Below are 19,605 nucleotides of genomic sequence, written 5' to 3'. Positions count from 1 at the left end.
GAACAGAAAATCGAGGGGTTCAGTAATGAGGGTGAACTGCACTGTCAAAGGGGTCAGTACTGAGGGAGTGCTGCACTGTCAGAGGGTCAGTACTGAGGGAGTGCCGCACTGTCAGAGGGTCAGTACTGAAGGAGTGCTGCACTGTCAGAGGATCAGAACTGAGGGAGTGCTGCACTGTCAGAGGGTCAGTACTGAGGGAGTGCTGCACTGTCAGAGGGTCAGTACTGAAGGAGCACTGCACTGTCAGAGGATCAGAACTGAGGGAGTGTTGCACTGTCAAAGGGTCAGTACTGAAGGAGTGCTGCACAGACAGAGGGTCAGTACTGAGGAGTGCTGCACTGTCAGAGGGTCAGTACTGAGGGAGTGCTGCACTGTCAGAGGGCCAGTACTGAAGGAGCACTGCACTGTCAGAGGATCAGAACTGAGGGAGTGCTGCACTGTCAAAGGGTCAGTACTGAGGGAGTGCTGCACTGTCAAAGGGTCAGTACTGAGGGAGTGCTGCACTGTCAGAGGGTCAGTGCTGAGGGAGTGCCGCACTGTCAAAGGGTCAGTGCTGAGGGAGTGCTGCACTGTCAGAGGGTCAGTGCTGAGGGAGAGCCGCACTGTCAGAGGGTCAGTACTGAGGGAGTGCTGCACTGTCAGAGGGTCAGTACTGGAGTGAGTGCCGCACTGTCAGAGGGTCAGTACTGAGAGAGTGCTGCACAGTCAGAGGGTCAGTACTGAGGGAGTGCTACACTGTGAGAGGGTCAGTACTGAGGGAGTGCTGCACTGTCAGAGGGTCAGTACTGAGAGAGTGCTACACTGTCAGAGGGTCAGTGCTGAGGGAGTGCTGCACTGTGAGAGGGTCAGTACTGAGGGAGTGCTGCACTGTCAGAGGGTCAGTACTGAGGGAGTGCCGCACTGTCAGAGGGTCAGTACTGAGGGAGTGCCGCACTGTCAGAGGGTCAGTACTGAGGAAGTGCCGCACTGTCAGTGGGTCAGTACTGAGAGAGTGCTACACTGTCAGAGGGTCAGTACTGAGGGAGTGCCGCACTGTCAGAGGGGTCAGTACTGAGGGAAGTGCTGCACGGTCAGAGGGTCAGTACTGAGGGAGTGCCGCACTGTCAGAGGGTCAGTACTGAGGGGAATGCCGCACTGTCAGAGGGTCAGTACTGAGGGAGCGCTGCACTGTCAGAGGGTCAGTACTGACGGAGTGCCGCACTATCACAGGGTCAGTACTGAGGGAGTGCCGCACTGTCAAAGAGTCAGTACTGAGGGAGTGCCGCACTGTCAGAGGGTCAGTGCTGAGGGAGCGCTGCACTGTGAGAGGGTCAGTACTGAGGGAGTCCTGCACTGTCAGAGGGTCAGTACTGAGAGAGTGCTGCACTGTCAGAGGGTCAGTACTGAGGAAGTGCCGCACTGTCAGTGGGTCAGTACTGAGAGAGTGCTACACTGTCAGAGGGTCAGTACTGAGGGAGTGCCGCACTGTCAGAGCGTCAGTACTGAGGGAGTGCTGCACTGTCAGAGGTTCAGAACTGAGGGAGTGCCGCACTGCCAGAGGGTCAGTACTGAGGGAGTGCCGCACTGTCAGAGGGTCAGTACTGAGGGAGCGCTGTACTGTCAGAGGGTCAGTACTGACGGAGTGCCGCACTGTCACAGGGTCAGTACTGAGGAGTGCCGCACTGTCAAAGGGTCAGTACTGAGGGAGTGCCGCACTGTCAGAGGGTCAGTACTGAGGGAGTGCTGCACTGTCAGAGGGTCAGTACTGGAGGGAGTGCCGCACTGTCAGAGGGTCAGTACTGAGAGAGTGCTGCACTGTCAGAGGGTCAGTACTGAGTGAGTGCCGTACTGTCAGTGGGTCAGTACTGAGAGAGTGCTACACTGTCAGAGGGTCACCACTGAGGGAGTGCCGCACTGTCAGAGGGTCAGTACTGAGGGAGTGCTGCACTGTCAGAGGGTCAGTACTGAGGGAGTGCCGCACTGTCAGAGGGTCAGTACTGAGGGAGCGCTGCACTGTCAGAGGGTCAGTACGGACGGAGTGCCGCACTGTCACAGGGTCAGTACTGAGGGAGTGCCCGCACTGTCAGAAGGTCAGTACTGACGGAGTGCCGCACTGTCAAAGGGTCAGTATTGAGGGAGTGCCGCACTGTCAAAGGGTCAGTACTGAGAGAGTGCTGCACTGTCAGCGGGTCAGTACTGAGGGAGTGCCGCACTGTCAGAGGGTCAGTACTGAGGGAGTGCTGCACTGTCAGAGGGTCAGTACTGAGGGAGTGCCGCACTGTCAGCGGGTCAGCACTGAGGGAGTGCCGCACTGTCACAGGGTCAGTACTGAGGGAGTGCCGCACTGTCAAAGGGTCAGTACTGAGGGAGTGCCGCACTGTCAGAGGGTCAGTACTGAGGGAGTGCTGCACTGTCAGAGGGTCAGTACTGGAGGGGAGTGCCGCACTGTCAGAGGGTCAGTACTGAGAGAGTGCTGCACTGTCAGAGGGTCAGTACTGAGTGAGTGCCGCACTGTCAGTGGGTCAGTACTGAGAGAGTGCTACACTGTCCAGAGGGTCAGTACTGAGGGAGTGCCGCACTGTCAGAGGGTCAGTACTGAGGGATTGCTGCACTGTCAGAGGGTCAGTACTGAGGGAGTGCCGCACTGTCAGAGGGTCAGTACTGAGGGAGCGCTGCACTGTCAGAGGGTCAGTACTGACGGAGTGCCGCACTGTCACAGGGTCAGTACTGAGGGAGTGCCGCACTGTCAGAAGGTCAGTACTGACGGAGTGCCGCACTGTCAAAGGGTCAGTATTGAGGGAGTGCCGCACTGTCAAAGGGTCAGTACTGAGAGAGTGCTGCACTGTCAGCGGGTCAGTACTGAGGGAGTGCCGCACTGTCAGAGGGTCAGTACTGAGGGAGTGCTGCACTGTCAGAGGGTCAGTACTGAGGGAGTGCCGCACTGTCAGCGGGTCAGCACTGAGGGAGTGCCGCACTGTCAGAGGGTCAGTACTGAGGATGTGCTGCACTGTCAGAGGGTCAGTACTGAGGGAGTGCTGCACTGTCAGAGGGTCAGCAGTGAGGGAGTGCTGCACTGTCAGAGAGTCAATACTGAGGGAGTGCTGCACTGTCAGAGGGTCAGGACTGAGAGAGTGTCGCACTGTCAGAGGGTAAGTACTGAGGGAGCGCCGCACTGTCAGAGAGTCAGTACTGAGGGAGTGCTGCACTGTCAGAGGGTCAGCACTGAGGGGGTGCTGCACTGTCAGAGGGTCAGTACTGAGGGAGTGCTGCACTGTCAGAGGGTCAGTACTGAGGGAGTGCTGCACTGTCAGAGGGTCAGTACTGAGGGAGCGCCCGCACTGTCAGAGAGTCAGTACTGAGGGTGCTGCACTGTCAGAGGGTCAGCACTGAGGGGGTGCTGCACTGTCAGAGGGTCAGTACTGGAGGGAGTGCTGCACTGTCAGAAGGTCAGTACTGAGGGAGTGTCGCACTGTCAGAGGGTCAGTACTGAGGGAGCGCTGCACTGTCAGAGGGTCAGTACTGAGGGTGTGCTGCGCTGTCAGAGGGTCAGTACTGAGGGAGCGCTGCACTGTCAGAGGGTCAGTACTGAGGGAGTGCTGCACTGTCAGAGGGTCAGTACTGAGGTAGTGTCGCACTCAGAGGGTCAGTACTGAGGGTGTGCTGCACTGTCAGAGGGTCAGTACTGAGGGAGTGCCGCACTGTCAGAGGGTCAGTACTGAGCGAGTGTTGCACTGTCAGAGGGTCCGTACTGAGGGAGTGCTGCTCTGTCAGAGGGTCAGTACTGAGGGAGTGCCGCACTGTCAGAGGGTCAGTACTGGAGGGAGTGCTGCACTGTCAGAGGGTCAGTACTGAGGGAGTGCCGCACTGTCAGAGGGTCAGTACTGAGGGAGTGCCGCACTGTCAGAGGGTCATTGCTGAGAGAGTGCTGCACTGTCAGAGGGTCAGTACTGGAGGGAGTGCCGCACTGTCAGAGGGTCAGTACTGAGGGAGTGCCGCACTGTCAGAGGGTCAGTACTGAGGGAGTGCCGCATTGTCAGAGGGTCAGTACTGAGGGAGTGCTGCACTGTCAGAGGGTCAGTACTGAGGGAGTGCCGCACTGTCAGAGGGTCAGTACTGAGAGAGTGCTGCACTGTCAGATGGTCAGTACTGAGGAAGTGCCGCACTGTCAGTGGGTCAGTACTGAGGTAGTGTCGCACTCAGAGTGTCAGTACTGAGGGTGTGCTGCACTGTCAGAGGGTCAGTACTGAGGGAGTGCCGCACTGTCAGAGGGTCAGTACTGAGGGAGTGTCGCACTGTCAGAGGGTCAGTACTGAGGGAATGTCGCACTGTCAGAGGGTCAGTACTGAGGGAGTGCCGCACTGTCAGAGGGTCAGTACTGAGGGAGTGTCGCACTGTCAGAGGGTCAGTACTGAGGGAGTGCTGCACTGTCAGAGGGTCAGTACTGAGCGAGTGTTGCACTGTCAGAGGGTCCGTACTGAGGGAGTGCTGCTCTGTCAGAGGGTCAGTACTGAGGGAGTGCCGCACTGTCAGAGGGTCAGTACTGGAGGGAGTGCTGCACTGTCAGAGGGTCAGTACTGAGGGAGTGCCGCACTGTCAGAGGGTCAGTACTGAGGGAGTGCCGCACTGTCAGAGGGTCATTGCTGAGAGAGTGCTGCACTGTCAGAGGGTCAGTGCTGGAGGGAGTGCCGCACTGTCAGAGGGTCAGTACTGAGGGAGTGCCGCACTGTCAGAGGGTCAGTACTGAGGGAGTGCCGCATTGTCAGAGGGTCAGTACTGAGGGAGTGCTGCACTGTCAGAGGGTCAGTACTGAGGGAGTGCCGCACTGTCAGAGGGTCAGTACTGAGAGAGTGCTGCACTGTCAGAGGGTCAGTACTGAGGAAGTGCCGCACTGTCAGTGGGTCAGTACTGAGAGAGTGCTACACTGTCAGAGGGTCAGTACTGAGGGAGTGCCGCACTGTCAGAGGGTCAGTACTGAGGAAGTGCCGCACTGTCAGTGGGTCAGTACTGAGAGAGTGCTACACTGTCAGAGGGTCAGTACTGAGGGAGTGCCGCACTGTCAGAGGGTCAGTACTGAGGGAGTGCCGCACTGTCAGAAGGTCAGTACTGACGGAGTGCCGCACTGTCAAAGGGTCAGTATTGAGGGAGTGCCGCACTGTCAAAGGGTCAGTACTGAGAGAGTGCTGCACTGTCAGCGGGTCAGTACTGAGGGAGTGCTGCACTGTCAGAGGGTCAGTACTGAGGAAGTGCCGCACTGTCAGTGGGTCAGTACTGAGAGAGTGCTACACTGTCAGAGGGTCAGTACTGAGGGAGTGCCGCACTGTCAGAGGGTCAGTACTGAGGGAGTGCTGCACTGTCAGAGGGTCAGTACTGAGGGAGTGCCGCACTGTCAGAGGGTCAGTACTGAGGGAGTGCCGCACTGTCAGAGGGTCAGTACTGAGGGAGCGCTGCACTGTCAGAGGGTCAGTACTGACGGAGTGCCGCACTGTCACAGGGTCAGTACTGAGGGAGTGCCGCACTGTCAAAGGGTCAGTACTGAGGGAGTGCCGCACTGTCAGAGGGTCAGTACTGAGGGAGTGCTGCACTGTCAGAGGGTCAGTACTGACGGAGTGCCGCACTGTCACAGGGTCAGTACTGAGGGAGTGCCGCACTGTCAGAAGGTCAGTACTGACGGAGTGCCGCACTGTCAAAGGGTCAGTATTGAGGGAGTGCCGCACTGTCAAAGGGTCAGTGCTGAGAGAGTGCTGCACTGTCAGCGGGTCAGTACTGAGGGAGTGCCGCACTGTCAGAGGGTCAGTACTGAGGGAGTGCTGCACTGTCAGAGGGTCAGTACTGAGGAAGTGCCGCACTGTCAGTGGGTCAGTACTGAGAGAGTGCTACACTGTCAGAGGGTCAGTACTGAGGGAGTGCCGCACTGTCAGAGGGTCAGTACTGAGGGAGTGCCGCACTGTCAGAAGGTCAGTACTGACGGAGTGCCGCACTGTCAAAGGGTCAGTATTGAGGGAGTGCCGCACTGTCAAAGGGTCAGTACTGAGAGAGTGCTGCACTGTCAGCGGGTCAGTACTGAGGGAGTGCTGCACTGTCAGAGGGTCAGTACTGAGGAAGTGCCGCACTGTCAGTGGGTCAGTACTGAGAGAGTGCTACACTGTCAGAGGGTCAGTACTGAGGGAGTGCCGCACTGTCAGAGGGTCAGTACTGAGGGAGTGCTGCACTGTCAGAGGGTCAGTACTGAGGGAGTGCCGCACTGTCAGAGGGTCAGTACTGAGGGAGTGCCGCACTGTCAGAGGGTCAGTACTGAGGGAGCGCTGCACTGTCAGAGGGTCAGTACTGACGGAGTGCCGCACTGTCACAGGGTCAGTACTGAGGGAGTGCCGCACTGTCAAAGGGTCAGTACTGAGGGAGTGCCGCACTGTCAGAGGGTCAGTACTGAGGGAGTGCTGCACTGTCAGAGGGTCAGTACTGACGGAGTGCCGCACTGTCACAGGGTCAGTACTGAGGGAGTGCCGCACTGTCAGAAGGTCAGTACTGACGGAGTGCCGCACTGTCAAAGGGTCAGTATTGAGGGAGTGCCGCACTGTCAAAGGGTCAGTGCTGAGAGAGTGCTGCACTGTCAGCGGGTCAGTACTGAGGGAGTGCCGCACTGTCAGAGGGTCAGTACTGAGGGAGTGCTGCACTGTCAGAGGGTCAGTACTGAGGGAGTGCCGCACTGTCAGCGGGTCAGCACTGAGGGAGTGCCGCACTGTCAGAGGGTCAGTACTGAGGAAGTGCTGTACTGTCAGAGGGTCAGTACTGAGGGAGTGCTGCACTGTCAGAGGGTCAGCAGTGAGGGAGTGCTGCACTGTCAGAGAGTCAATACTGAGGGAGTGCTGCACTGTCAGAGGGTCAGTACTGACGGAGTGCCGCACTGTCACAGGGTCAGTACTGAGGGAGTGCCGCACTGTCAGAGGGTCAGTACTGAGGGAGTGCCGCACTGTCAGAGGGTCAGTGCTGAGGGAGCGCTGCACTGTGAGAGGGTCAGTACAGAGGGAGTCCTGCACTGTCAGAGGGTCAGTACTGAGAGAGTGCTGCACTGTCAGAGGGTCAGTACTGAGGAAGTGCCGCACTGTCAGTGGGTCAGTACTGAGAGAGTGCTACACTGTCAGAGGGTCAGTACTGAGGGAGTGCCGCACTGTCAGAGGGTCAGTACTGAGGGAGCGCTGCACTGTCAGAGGGTCAGTACTGACGGAGTGCCGCACTGTCACAGGGTCAGTACTGAGGGAGTGCCGCACTGTCAAAGGGTCAGTACTGAGGGAGTGCCGCACTGTCAGAGGGTCAGTACTGAGGGAGTGCTGCACTGTCAGAGGGTCAGTACTGGAGGGAGTGCCGCACTGTCAGAGGGTCAGTACTGAGAGAGTGCTGCACTGTCAGAGGGTCAGTACTGAGTGAGTGCCGCACTGTCAGTGGGTCAGTACTGAGAGAGTGCTACACTGTCAGAGGGTCAGTACTGAGGGAGTGCCGCACTGTCAGAGGGTCAGTACTGAGGGAGTGCTGCACTGTCAGAGGGTCAGTACTGAGGGAGTGCCGCACTGTCAGAGGGTCAGTACTGAGGGAGCGCTGCACTGTCAGAGGGTCAGTACTGACGGAGTGCCGCACTGTCACAGGGTCAGTACTGAGGGAGTGCCGCACTGTCAGAAGGTCAGTACTGACGGAGTGCCGCACTGTCAAAGGGTCAGTATTGAGGGAGTGCCGCACTGTCAAAGGGTCAGTACTGAGAGAGTGCTGCACTGTCAGCGGGTCAGTACTGAGGGAGTGCCGCACTGTCAGAGGGTCAGTACTGAGGGAGTGCTGCACTGTCAGAGGGTCAGTACTGAGGGAGTGCCGCACTGTCAGCGGGTCAGCACTGAGGGAGTGCCGCACTGTCAGAGGGTCAGTACTGAGGAAGTGCTGCACTGTCAGAGGGTCAGTACTGAGGGAGTGCTGCACTGTCAGAGGGTCAGCACTGAGGGGGTGCTGCACTGTCAGAGGGTCAGTACTGAGGGAGTGCTGCACTGTCAGAGGGTCAGTACTGAGGGAGTGCTGCACTGTCAGAGGGTCAGTACTGAGGGAGCGCCGCACTGTCAGAGAGTCAGTACTGAGGGTGCTGCACTGTCAGAGGGTCAGCACTGAGGGAGTGCTGCACTGTCAGAGAGTCAGTACTGAGGGGGTGCTGCACTGTCAGAGGGTCAGTACTGGAGGGAGTGCTGCACTGTCAGAAGGTCAGTACTGAGGGAGTGTCGCACTGTCAGAGGGTCAGTACTGAGGGAGCGCTGCACTGTCAGAGGGTCAGTACTGAGGGTGTGCTGCACTGTCAGAGGGTCAGTACTGAGGGAGCGCTGCACTGTCAGAGGGTCAGTACTGAGGGAGTGCTGCACTGTCAGAGGGTCAGTACTAAGGTAGTGTCGCACTCAGAGGGTCAGTACTGAGGGTGTGCTGCTCTGTCAGAGGGTCAGTACTGAGGGAGTGCCGCACTGTCAGAGGGTCAGTACTGGAGGGAGTGCTGCACTGTCAGAGGGTCAGTACTGAGGGAGTGCCGCACTGTCAGAGGGTCAGTACTGAGGGAGTGCCGCACTGTCAGAGGGTCATTGCTGAGAGAGTGCTGCACTGTCAGAGGGTCAGTACTGGAGGGAGTGCCGCACTGTCAGAGGGTCAGTACTGAGGGAGTGCCGCACTGTCAGAGGGTCAGTACTGAGGGAGTGCCGCATTGACAGAGGGTCAGTACTGAGGGAGTGCTGCACTGTCAGAGGGTCAGTACTGAGGGAGTGCCGCACTGTCAGAGGGTCAGTACTGAGAGAGTGCTGCACTGTCAGAGGGTCAGTACTGAGGAAGTGCCGCACTGTCAGTGGGTCAGTACTGAGGTAGTGTCGCACTCAGAGTGTCAGTACTGAGGGTGTGCTGCACTGTCAGAGGGTCAGTGCTGAGGGAGTGCCGCACTGTCAGAGGGTCAGTACTGAGGGAGTGTCGCACTGTCAGAGGGTCAGTACTGAGGGAATGTCGCACTGTCAGAGGGTCAGTACTGAGGGAGTGCCGCACTGTCAGAGGGTCAGTACTGAGGGAGTGTCGCACTGTCAGAGGGTCAGTACTGAGGGAGTGCTGCACTGTCAGAGGGTCAGTACTGAGCGAGTGTTGCACTGTCAGAGGGTCCGTACTGAGGGAGTGCTGCTCTGTCAGAGGGTCAGTACTGAGGGAGTGCCGCACTGTCAGAGGGTCAGTACTGGAGGGAGTGCTGCACTGTCAGAGGGTCAGTACTGAGGGAGTGCCGCACTGTCAGAGGGTCAGTACTGAGGGAGTGCCGCACTGTCAGAGGGTCATTGCTGAGAGAGTGCTGCACTGTCAGAGGGTCAGTACTGGAGGGAGTGCCGCACTGTCAGAGGGTCAGTACTGAGGGAGTGCCGCCCTGTCAGAGGGTCAGTACTGAGGGAGTGCCGCATTGTCAGAGGGTCAGTACTGAGGGAGTGCTGCACTGTCAGAGGGTCAGTACTGAGGGAGTGCCGCACTGTCAGAGGGTCAGTACTGAGAGAGTGCTGCACTGTCAGAGGGTCAGTACTGAGGAAGTGCCGCACTGTCAGTGGGTCAGTACTGAGGTAGTGTCGCACTCAGAGTGTCAGTACTGAGGGTGTGCTGCACTGTCAGAGGGTCAGTACTGAGGGAGTGCCGCACTGTCAGAGGGTCAGTACTGAGGGAGTGTCGCACTGTCAGAGGGTCAGTACTGAGGGAATGTCGCACTGTCAGAGGGTCAGTACTGAGGGAGTGCCGCACTGTCAGAGGGTCAGTACTGAGGGAGTGTCGCACTGTCAGAGGGTCAGTACTGAGGGAGTGCTGCACTGTCAGAGGGTCAGTACTGAGCGAGTGTTGCACTGTCAGAGGGTCCGTACTGAGGGAGTGCTGCTCTGTCAGAGGGTCAGTACTGAGGGAGTGCCGCACTGTCAGAGGGTCAGTACTGGAGGGAGTGCTGCACTGTCAGAGGGTCAGTACTGAGGGAGTGCCGCACTGTCAGAGGGTCAGTACTGAGGGAGTGCCGCACTGTCAGAGGGTCATTGCTGAGAGAGTGCTGCACTGTCAGAGGGTCAGTACTGGAGGGAGTGCCGCACTGTCAGAGGGTCAGTACTGATGGAGTGCCGCACTGTCAGAGGGTCAGTACTGAGGGAGTGCCGCATTGTCAGAGGGTCAGTACTGAGGGAGTGCTGCACTGTCAGAGGGTCAGTACTGAGGGAGTGCCGCACTGTCAGAGGGTCAGTACTGAGAGAGTGCTGCACTGTCAGAGGGTCAGTACTGATGAAGTGCCGCACTGTCAGTGGGTCAGTACTGAGAGAGTGCTACACTGTCAGAGGGTCAGTACTGAGGGAGTGCCGCACTGTCAGAGGGTCAGTACTGAGGAAGTGCCGCACTGTCAGTGGGTCAGTACTGAGAGAGTGCTACACTGTCAGAGGGTCAGTACTGAGGGAGTGCCGCACTGTCAGAGGGTCAGTACTGAGGGAGTGCCGCACTGTCAGAAGGTCAGTACTGACGGAGTGCCGCACTGTCAAAGGGTCAGTATTGAGGGAGTGCCGCACTGTCAAAGGGTCAGTACTGAGAGAGTGCTGCACTGTCCGCGGGTCAGTACTGAGGGAGTGCTGCACTGTCAGAGGGTCAGTACTGAGGAAGTGCCGCACTGTCAGTGGGTCAGTACTGAGAGAGTGCTACACTGTCAGAGGGTCAGTACTGAGGGAGTGCCGCACTGTCAGAGGGTCAGTACTGAGGGAGTGCTGCACTGTCAGAGGGTCAGTACTGAGGGAGTGCCGCACTGTCAGAGGCTCAGTACTGAGGGAGTGCCGCACTGTCAGAGGGTCAGTACTGAGGGAGCGCTGCACTGTCAGAGGGTCAGTACTGACGGAGTGCCGCACTGTCACAGGGTCAGTACTGAGGGAGTGCCGCACTGTCAAAGGGTCAGTACTGAGGGAGTGCCGCACTGTCAGAGGGTCAGTACTGAGGGAGTGCTGCACTGTCAGAGGGTCAGTACAGGAGGGAGTGCCGCACTGTCAGAGGGTCAGTACTGAGAGAGTGCTGCACTGTCAGAGGGTCAGTACTGAGTGAGTGCCGCACTGTCAGTGGGTCAGTACTGAGAGAGTGCTACACTGTCAGAGGGTCACCACTGAGGGAGTGCCGCACTGTCAGAGGATCAGTACTGAGGGAGTGCTGCACTGTCAGAGGGTCAGTACTGAGGGAGTGCCGCACTGTCAGAGGGTCAGTACTGAGGGAGCGCTGCACTGTCAGAGGGTCAGTACTGACGGAGTGCCGCACTGTCACAGGGTCAGTACTGAGAGAGTGCTGCACTGTCAGAGGGTCAGTACTGAGTGAGTGCCGCACTGTCAGTGGGTCAGTACTGAGAGAGTGCTACACTGTCAGAGGGTCAGTACTGAGGGAGTGCCGCACTGTCAGAGGGTCAGTACTGAGGGAGTGCTGCACTGTCAGAGGGTCAGTACTGAGGGAGTGCCGCACTGTCAGAGGGTCAGTACTGAGGGAGCGCTGCACTGTCAGAGGGTCAGTACTGACGGAGTGCCGCACTGTCACAGGGTCAGTACTGAGGGAGTGCCGCACTGTCAGAAGGTCAGTACTGACGGAGTGCCGCACTGTCAAAGGGTCAGTATTGAGGGAGTGCCGCACTGTCAAAGGGTCAGTACTGAGAGAGTGCTGCACTGTCAGCGGGTCAGTACTGAGGGAGTGCCGCACTGTCAGAGGGTCAGTACTGAGGGAGTGCTGCACTGTCAGAGGGTCAGTACTGAGGGAGTGCCGCACTGTCAGCGGGTCAGCACTGAGGGAGTGCCGCACTGTCAGAGGGTCAGTACTGAGGAAGTGCTGCACTGTCAAAGGGTCAGTACTGAGGGAGTGCTGCACTGTCAGAGGGTCAGCACTGAGGGGGTGCTGCACTGTCAGAGGGTCAGTACTGAGGGAGTGCTGCACTGTCAGAGGGTCAGTACTGAGGGAGTGCTGCACTGTCAGAGGGTCAGTACTGAGGGAGCGCCGCACTGTCAGAGAGTCAGTACTGAGGGTGCTGCACTGTCAGAGGGTCAGCACTGAGGGAGTGCTGCACTGTCAGAGAGTCAGTACTGAGGGGGTGCTGCACTGTCAGAGGGTCAGTACTGGAGGGAGTGCTGCACTGTCAGAAGGTCAGTACTGAGGGAGTGTCGCACTGTCAGAGGGTCAGTACTGAGGGAGCGCTGCACTGTCAGAGGGTCAGTACTGAGGGTGTGCTGCACTGTCAGAGGGTCAGTACTGAGGGAGCGCTGCACTGTCAGAGGGTCAGTACTGAGGGAGTGCTGCACTGTCAGAGGGTCAGTACTGAGGTAGTGTCGCACTCAGAGGGTCAGTACTGAGGGTGTGCTGCACTGTCAGAGGGTCAGTACTGAGGGAGTGCCGCACTGTCAGAGGGTCAGTACTGAGCGAGTGTTGCACTGTCAGAGGGTCCGTACTGAGGGAGTGCTGCTCTGTCAGAGGGTCAGTACTGAGGGAGTGCCGCACTGTCAGAGGGTCAGTACTGGAGGGAGTGCTGCACTGTCAGAGGGTCAGTACTGAGGGAGTGCCGCACTGTCAGAGGGTCAGTACTGAGGGAGTGCCGCACTGTCAGAGGGTCATTGCTGAGAGAGTGCTGCACTGTCAGAGGGTCAGTACTGGAGGGAGTGCCGCACTGTCAGAGGGTCAGTACTGAGGGAGTGCCGCACTGTCAGAGGGTCAGTACTGAGGGAGTGCCGCATTGTCAGAGGGTCAGTACTGAGGGAGTGCTGCACCATCAGAGGGTCAGTACTGAGGGAGTGCCGCACTGTCAGAGGGTCAGTACTGAGAGAGTGCTGCACTGTCAGAGGGTCAGTACTGAGGAAGTGCCGCACTGTCAGTGGGTCAGTACTGAGGTAGTGTCGCACTCAGAGTGTCAGTACTGAGGGTGTGCTGCACTGTCAGAGAGTCAGTACTGAGGGAGTGCCGCACTGTCAGAGGGTCAGTACTGAGGGAGTGTCGCACTGTCAGAGGGTCAGTACTGAGGGAATGTCGCACTGTCAGAGGGTCAGTACTGAGGGAGTGCCGCACTGTCAGAGGGTCAGTACTGAGGGAGTGCTGCACTGTCAGAGGGTCAGTACTGAGGGAGTGCCGCACTGTCAGAGGGTCAGTACTGAGGGAGTGCCGCACTGTCAGAGGGTCAGTACTGAGGGAGCGCTGCACTGTCAGAGGGTCAGTACTGACGGAGTGCCGCACTGTCACAGGGTCAGTACTGAGGGAGTGCCGCACTGTCAAAGGGTCAGTACTGAGAGAGTGCTGCACTGTCAGTGGGTCAGTACTGAGAGAGTGCTACACTGTCAGAGGGTCACCACTGAGGGAGTGCCGCACTGTCAGAGGGTCAGTACTGAGGGAGTGCTGCACTGTCAGAGGGTCAGTACTGAGGGAGTGCCGCACTGTCAGAGGGTCAGTACTGAGGGAGCGCTGCACTGTCAGAGGGTCAGTACTGACGGAGTGCCGCACTTTCACAGGGTCAGTACTGAGAGAGTGCTGCACTGTCAGAGGGTCAGTACTGAGTGAGTGCCGCACTGTCAGTGGGTCAGTACTGAGAGAGTGCTACACTGTCAGAGGGTCAGTACAGAGGGAGTGCCGCACTGTCAGAGGGTCAGTACTGAGGGAGTGCTGCACTGTCAGAGGGTCAGTACTGAGGGAGTGCCGCACTGTCAGAGGGTCAGTACTGAGGGAGCGCTGCACTGTCAGAGGGTCAGTACTGACGGAGTGCCGCACTGTCACAGGGTCAGTACTGAGGGAGTGCCGCACTGTCAGAAGGTCAGTACTGACGGAGTGCCGCACTGTCAAAGGGTCAGTATTGAGGGAGTGCCGCACTGTCAAAGGGTCAGTACTGAGAGAGTGCTGCACTGTCAGCGGGTCAGTACTGAGGGAGCGCCGCACTGTCAGAGAGTCAGTACTGAGGGTGCTGCACTTTCAGAGGGTCAGCACTGAGGGGGTGCTGCACTGTCAGATTGTCAGTACTGGAGGGAGTGCTGCACTGTCAGAAGGTCAGTACTGAGGGAGTGTCGCACTGTCAGAGGGTCAGTACTGAGGGAGCGCTGCACTGTCAGAGGGTCAGTACTGAGGGTGTGCTGCACTGTCAGAGGGTCAGTACTGAGGGAGCGCTGCACTGTCAGAGGGTCAGTACAGAGGTAGTGTCGCACTCAGAGGGTCAGTACTGAGGGTGTGCTGCACTGTCAGAGGGTCAGTACTGAGGGAGTGCCGCACTGTCAGAGGGTCAGTACTGAGCGAGTGTTGCACTGTCAGAGGGTCCGTACTGAGGGAGTGCTGCTCTGTCAGAGGGTCAGTACTGAGGGAGTGCCGCACTGTCAGAGGGTCAGTACTGGAGGGAGTGCTGCACTGTCAGAGGGTCAGTACTGAGGGAGTGCCGCACTGTCAGAGGGTCAGTACTGAGGGAGTGCCGCACTGTCAGAGGGTCATTGCTGAGAGAGTGCTGCACTGTCAGAGGGTCAGTACTGGAGGGAGTGCCGCACTGTCAGAGGGTCAGTACTGAGGGAGTGCCGCACTGTCAGAGGGTCAGTACTGAGGGAGTGCCGCATTGTCAGAGGGTCAGTACTGAGGGAGTGCTGCACTGTCAGAGGGTCAGTACTGAGGGAGTGCTGCACTGTCAGAGGGTCAGTACTGAGAGAGTGCTGCACTGTCAGAGGGTCAGTACTGAGGAAGTGCCGCACTGTCAGTGGGTCAGTACTGAGGTAGTGTCGCACTCAGAGTGTCAGTACTGAGGATGTGCTGCACTGTCAGAGGGTCAGTACTGAGGGAGTGCCGCACTGTCAGAGGGTCAGTACTGAGGGAGTGTCGCACTGTCAGAGGGTCAGTACTGAGGGAATGTCGCACTGTCTGAGGGTCAGTACTGAGGGAGTGCCGCACTGTCAGAGGGTCAGTACTGAGGGAGTGTCGCACTGTCAGAGGGTCAGTACTGAGGGAGTGCTGCACTGTCAGAGGGTCAGTACTGAGCGAGTGTTGCACTGTCAGAGGGTCCGTACTGAGGGAGTGCTGCTCTGTCAGAGGGTCAGTACTGAGGGAGTGCCGCACTGTCAGAGGGTCAGTACTGGAGGGAGTGCTGCACTGTCAGAGGGTCAGTACTGAGGGAGTGCCGCACTGTCAGAGGGTCAGTACTGAGGGAGTGCCGCACTGTCAGAGGGTCATTGCTGAGAGAGTGCTGCACTGTCAGAGGGTCAGTACTGGAGGGAGTGCCACACTGTCAGAGGGTCAGTACTGAGGGAGTGCCGCACTGTCAGAGGGTCAGTACTGAGGGAGTGCCGCATTGTCAGAGGGTCAGTACTGAGGGAGTGCTGCACTGTCAGAGGGTCAGTACTGAGGGAGTGCCGCACTGTCAGAGGGTCAGTACTGAGAGAGTGCTGCACTGTCAGAGGGTCAGTACTGAGGAAGTGCCGCACTGTCAGTGGGTCAGTACTGAGAGAGTGCTACACTGTCAGAGGGTCAGTACTGAGGGAGTGCCGCACTGTCAGAGGGTCAGTACTGAGGAAGTGCCGCACTGTCAGTGGGTCAGTACTGAGAGAGTGCTACACTGTCAGAGGGTCAGTACTGAGGGAGTGCCGCACTGTCAGAGGGTCAGTACTGAGGGAGTGCCGCACTGTCAGAAGGTCAGTACTGACGGAGTGCCGCACTGTCAAAGGGTCAGTATTGAGGGAGTGCCGCACTGTCAAAGGGTCAGTACTGAGAGAGTGCTGCACTGTCAGCGGGTCAGTACTGAGGGAGTGCTGCACTGTCAGAGGGTCAGTACTGAGGAAGTGCCGCACTGTCAGTGGGTCAGTACTGAGAGAGTGCTACACTGTCAGAGGGTCAGTACTGAGGGAGTGCCGCACTGTCAGAGGGTCAGTACTGAGGGAGTGCTGCACTGTCAGAGGGTCAGTACTGAGGGAGTGCCGCACTGTCAGAGGGTCAGTACTGAGGGAGTGCCGCACTGCCAGAGGGTCAGTACTGAGGGAGCGCTGCACTGTCAGAGTGTCAGTACTGACGGAGTGCCGCACTGTCACAGGGTCAGTACTGAGGGAGTGCCGCACTGTCAAAGGGTCAGTACTGAGGGAGTGCCGCACTGTCAGAGGGTCAGTACTGAGGGAGTGCTGCACTGTCAGAGGGTCAGTACTGGAGGGAGTGCCGCACTGTCAGAGGGTCAGTACTGAGAGAGTGCTGCACTGTCAGAGGGTCAGTACTGAGTGAGTGCCGCACTGTCAGTGGGTCAGTACTGAGAGAGTGCTACACTGTCAGAGGGTCACCACTGAGGGAGTGCCGCACTGTCAGAGGGTCAGTACTGAGGGAGTGCTGCACTGTCAGAGGGTCAGTACTGAGGGAGTGCCGCACTGTCAGAGGGTCAGTACTGAGGGAGCGCTGCACTGTCAGAGGGTCAGTACTGACGGAGTGCCGCACTGTCACAGGGTCAGTACTGAGGGAGTGCCGCACTGTCAGAAGGTCAGTACTGACGGAGTGCCGCACTGTCAAAGGGTCAGTATTGAGGGAGTGCCGCACTGTCAAAGGGTCAGTACTGAGAGAGTGCTGCACTGTCAGCGGGTCAGTACTGAGGGAGTGCCGCACTGTCAGAGGGTCAGTACTGAGGGAGTGCTGCACTGTCAGAGGGTCAGTACTGAGGGAGTGCCGCACTGTCAGCGGGTCAGCACTGAGGGAGTGCCGCACTGTCAGAGGGTCAGTACTGAGGAAGTGCTGCACTGTCAGAGGGTCAGTACTGAGGGAGTGCTGCACTGTCAGAGGGTCAGCAGTGAGGGAGTGCTGCACTGTCAGAGAGTCAATACTGAGGGAGTGCTGCACTGTCAGAGGGTCAGTACTGACGGAGTGCCGCACTGTCACAGGGTCAGTACTGAGGGAGTGCCGCACTGTCAGAGGGTCAGTACTGAGGGAGTGCCGCACTGTCAGAGGGTCAGTGCTGAGGGAGCGCTGCACTGTGAGAGGGTCAGTACTGAGGGAGTCCTGCACTGTCAGAGGGTCAGTACTGAGAGAGTGCTGCACTGTCAGAGGGTCAGTACTGAGGAAGTGCCGCACTGTCAGTGGGTCAGTACTGAGAGAGTGCTACACTGTCAGAGGGTCAGTACTGAGGGAGTGCCGCACTGTCAGAGGGTCAGTACTGAGGGAGCGCTGCACTGTCAGAGGGTCAGTACTGACGGAGTGCCGCACTGTCACAGGGTCAGTACTGAGGGAGTGCCGCACTGTCAAAGGGTCAGTACTGAGGGAGTGCCGCACTGTCAGAGGGTCAGTACTGAGGGAGTGCTGCACTGTCAGAGGGTCAGTACTGGAGGGAGTGCCGCACTGTCAGAGGGTCAGTACTGAGAGAGTGCTGCACTGTCAGAGGGTCAGTACTGAGTGAGTGCCGCACTGTCAGTGGGTCAGTACTGAGAGAGTGCTACACTGTCAGAGGGTCAGTACTGAGGGAGTGCCGCACTGTCAGAGGGTCAGTACTGAGGGAGTGCTGCACTGTCAGAGGGTCAGTACTGAGGGAGTGCCGCACTGTCAGAGGGTCAGTACTGAGGGAACGCTGCACTGTCAGAGGGTCAGTACTGACGGAGTGCCGCACTGTCACAGGGTCAGTACTGAGGGAGTGCCGCACTGTCAGAAGGTCAGTACTGACGGAGTGCCGCACTGTCAAAGGGTCAGTATTGAGGGAGTGCCGCACTGTCAAAGGGTCAGTACTGAGAGAGTGCTGCACTGTCAGCGGGTCAGTACTGAGGGAGTGCCGCACTGTCAGAGGGTCAGTACTGAGGGAGTGCTGCACTGTCAGAGGATCAGTACTGAGGGAGTGCCGCACTGTCAGCGGGTCAGCACTGAGGGAGTGCCGCACTGTCAGAGGGTCAGTACTGAGGAAGTGCTGCACTGTCAGAGGGTCAGTACTGAGGGAGTGCTGCACTGTCAGAGGGTCAGCAGTGAGGGAGTGCTGCACTGTCAGAGAGTCAATACTGAGGGAGTGCTGCACTGTCAGAGGGTCAGTACTGAGAGAGTGTCGCACTGTCAGAGGGTCAGTACTGAGGGAGCGCCGCACTGTCAGAGAGTCAGCACTGAGGGAGTGCTGCACTGTCAGAGGGTCAGCACTGAGGGGGTGCTGCACTGTCAGAGGGTCAGTACTGAGGGAGTGCTGCACTGTCAGAGGGTCAGTACTGACGGAGTGCTGCACTGTCAGAGGGTCAGTACTGAGGGAGCGCCGCACTGTCAGAAGGTCAGTACTGAGGGAGTGCTGCACTGTCAGAGGGTCAGTACTGATGGAGTGCCGCACTGTCACAGGGTCAGTACTGAGGGAGTGCCGCACTGTCAGAAGGTCAGTACTAACGGAGTGCCGCACTGTCAAAGGGTCAGTATTGAGGGAGTGCCGCACTGTCAAAGGGTCAGTACTGAGAGAGTGCTGCACTGTCAGCGGGTCAGTACTGAGGGAGTGCCGCACTGTCAGAGGGTCAGTACTGAGGGAGTGCTGCACTGTCAGAGGGTCAGCAGTGAGGGAGTGCTGCACTGTCAGAGAGTCAATACTGAGGGAGTGCTGCACTGTCAGAGGGTCAGTACTGAGAGAGTGTCGCACTGTCAGAGGGTCAGTACTGAGGGAGCGCCGCACTGTCAGAAAGTCAGTACTGAGGGAGTGCTGCACTGTCAGAGGGTCAGCACTGAGGGGGTGCTGCACTGTCAGAGGGTCAGTACTGAGGGAGTGCTGCACTGTCAGAGGGTCAGTACTGAGGGAGTGCTGCACTGTCAGAGGGTCAGTACTGAGGGAGCGCCGCACTGTCAGAAGGTCAGTACTGAGGGAGTGCTGCACTGTCAGAGGGTCAGTACTGACGGAGTGCCGCACTGTCACAGGGTCAGTACTGAGGGAGTGCCGCACTGTCAGAAGGTCAGTACTGACGGAGTGCCGCACTGTCAAAGGGTCAGTATTGAGGGAGTGTCGCACTGTCAAAGGGTCAGTACTGAGAGAGTGCTGCACTGTCAGCGGGTCAGTACTGAGGGAGTGCCGCACTGTCAGACGGTCAGTTCTGAGGGAGTGCTGCACTGTCAGAGGGTCAGTACTGAGGGAGTGCCGCACTGTCAGCGGGTCAGCACTGAGGGAGTGCCGCACTGTCAGAGGGTCAGTACTGAGAAAGTGCTGCACTGTCAGAAGGTCAGTACTGAGGGAGTGCTGCACTGTCAGAGGGTCAGCAGTGAGGGAGTGCTGCACTGTCAGAGAGTCAATACTGAGGGAGTGCTGCACTGTCAGAGGGTCAGTACTGAGAGAGTGTCGCACTGTCAGAGGGTCAGTACTGAGGGAGCGCCGCACTGTCAGAGAGTCAGTACTGAGGGAGTGCTGCACTGTCAGAGGGTCAGCACTGAGGGGGTGCTGCACTGTCAGAGGGTCAGTACTGAGGGAGTGCTGCACTGTCAGAGGGTCAGTACTGAGGGAGTGCTGCACTGTCAGAGGGTCAGTACTGAGGGAGCGCCGCACTGTCAGAGAGTCAGTACTGAGGGTGCTGCACTGTCAGAGGGTCAGCACTGAGGGGGTGCTGCACTGTCAGAGGGTCAGTACTGAGGGAGTGCCGCACTGTCAGAGGGTCAGTACTGAGGGAGTGTCGCACTGTCAGAGGGTCAGTACTGAGG

The 19,605-nt window shown here is 58.2% G+C and overlaps 1 protein-coding gene across 1 annotated transcript in view; it reads left to right on the top strand.

The window, feature by feature from the left end:
- The window catches only part of LOC140398089 (T-cell surface glycoprotein CD3 delta chain-like), a 313,504-nt gene that overhangs the window by 47,317 nt on the left and 246,582 nt on the right, over positions 1–19,605 (top strand). The window lies entirely within an intron of this gene.

The sequence above is a fragment of the Scyliorhinus torazame genome, chromosome 21 (genome assembly GCF_047496885.1).
Source record: "Scyliorhinus torazame isolate Kashiwa2021f chromosome 21, sScyTor2.1, whole genome shotgun sequence".
Taxonomy (NCBI): domain Eukaryota; kingdom Metazoa; phylum Chordata; class Chondrichthyes; order Carcharhiniformes; family Scyliorhinidae; genus Scyliorhinus; species Scyliorhinus torazame.
Note: the sequence above shows the minus strand (reverse complement) of the source record. Positions and strands in the feature narration are given on the sequence as shown.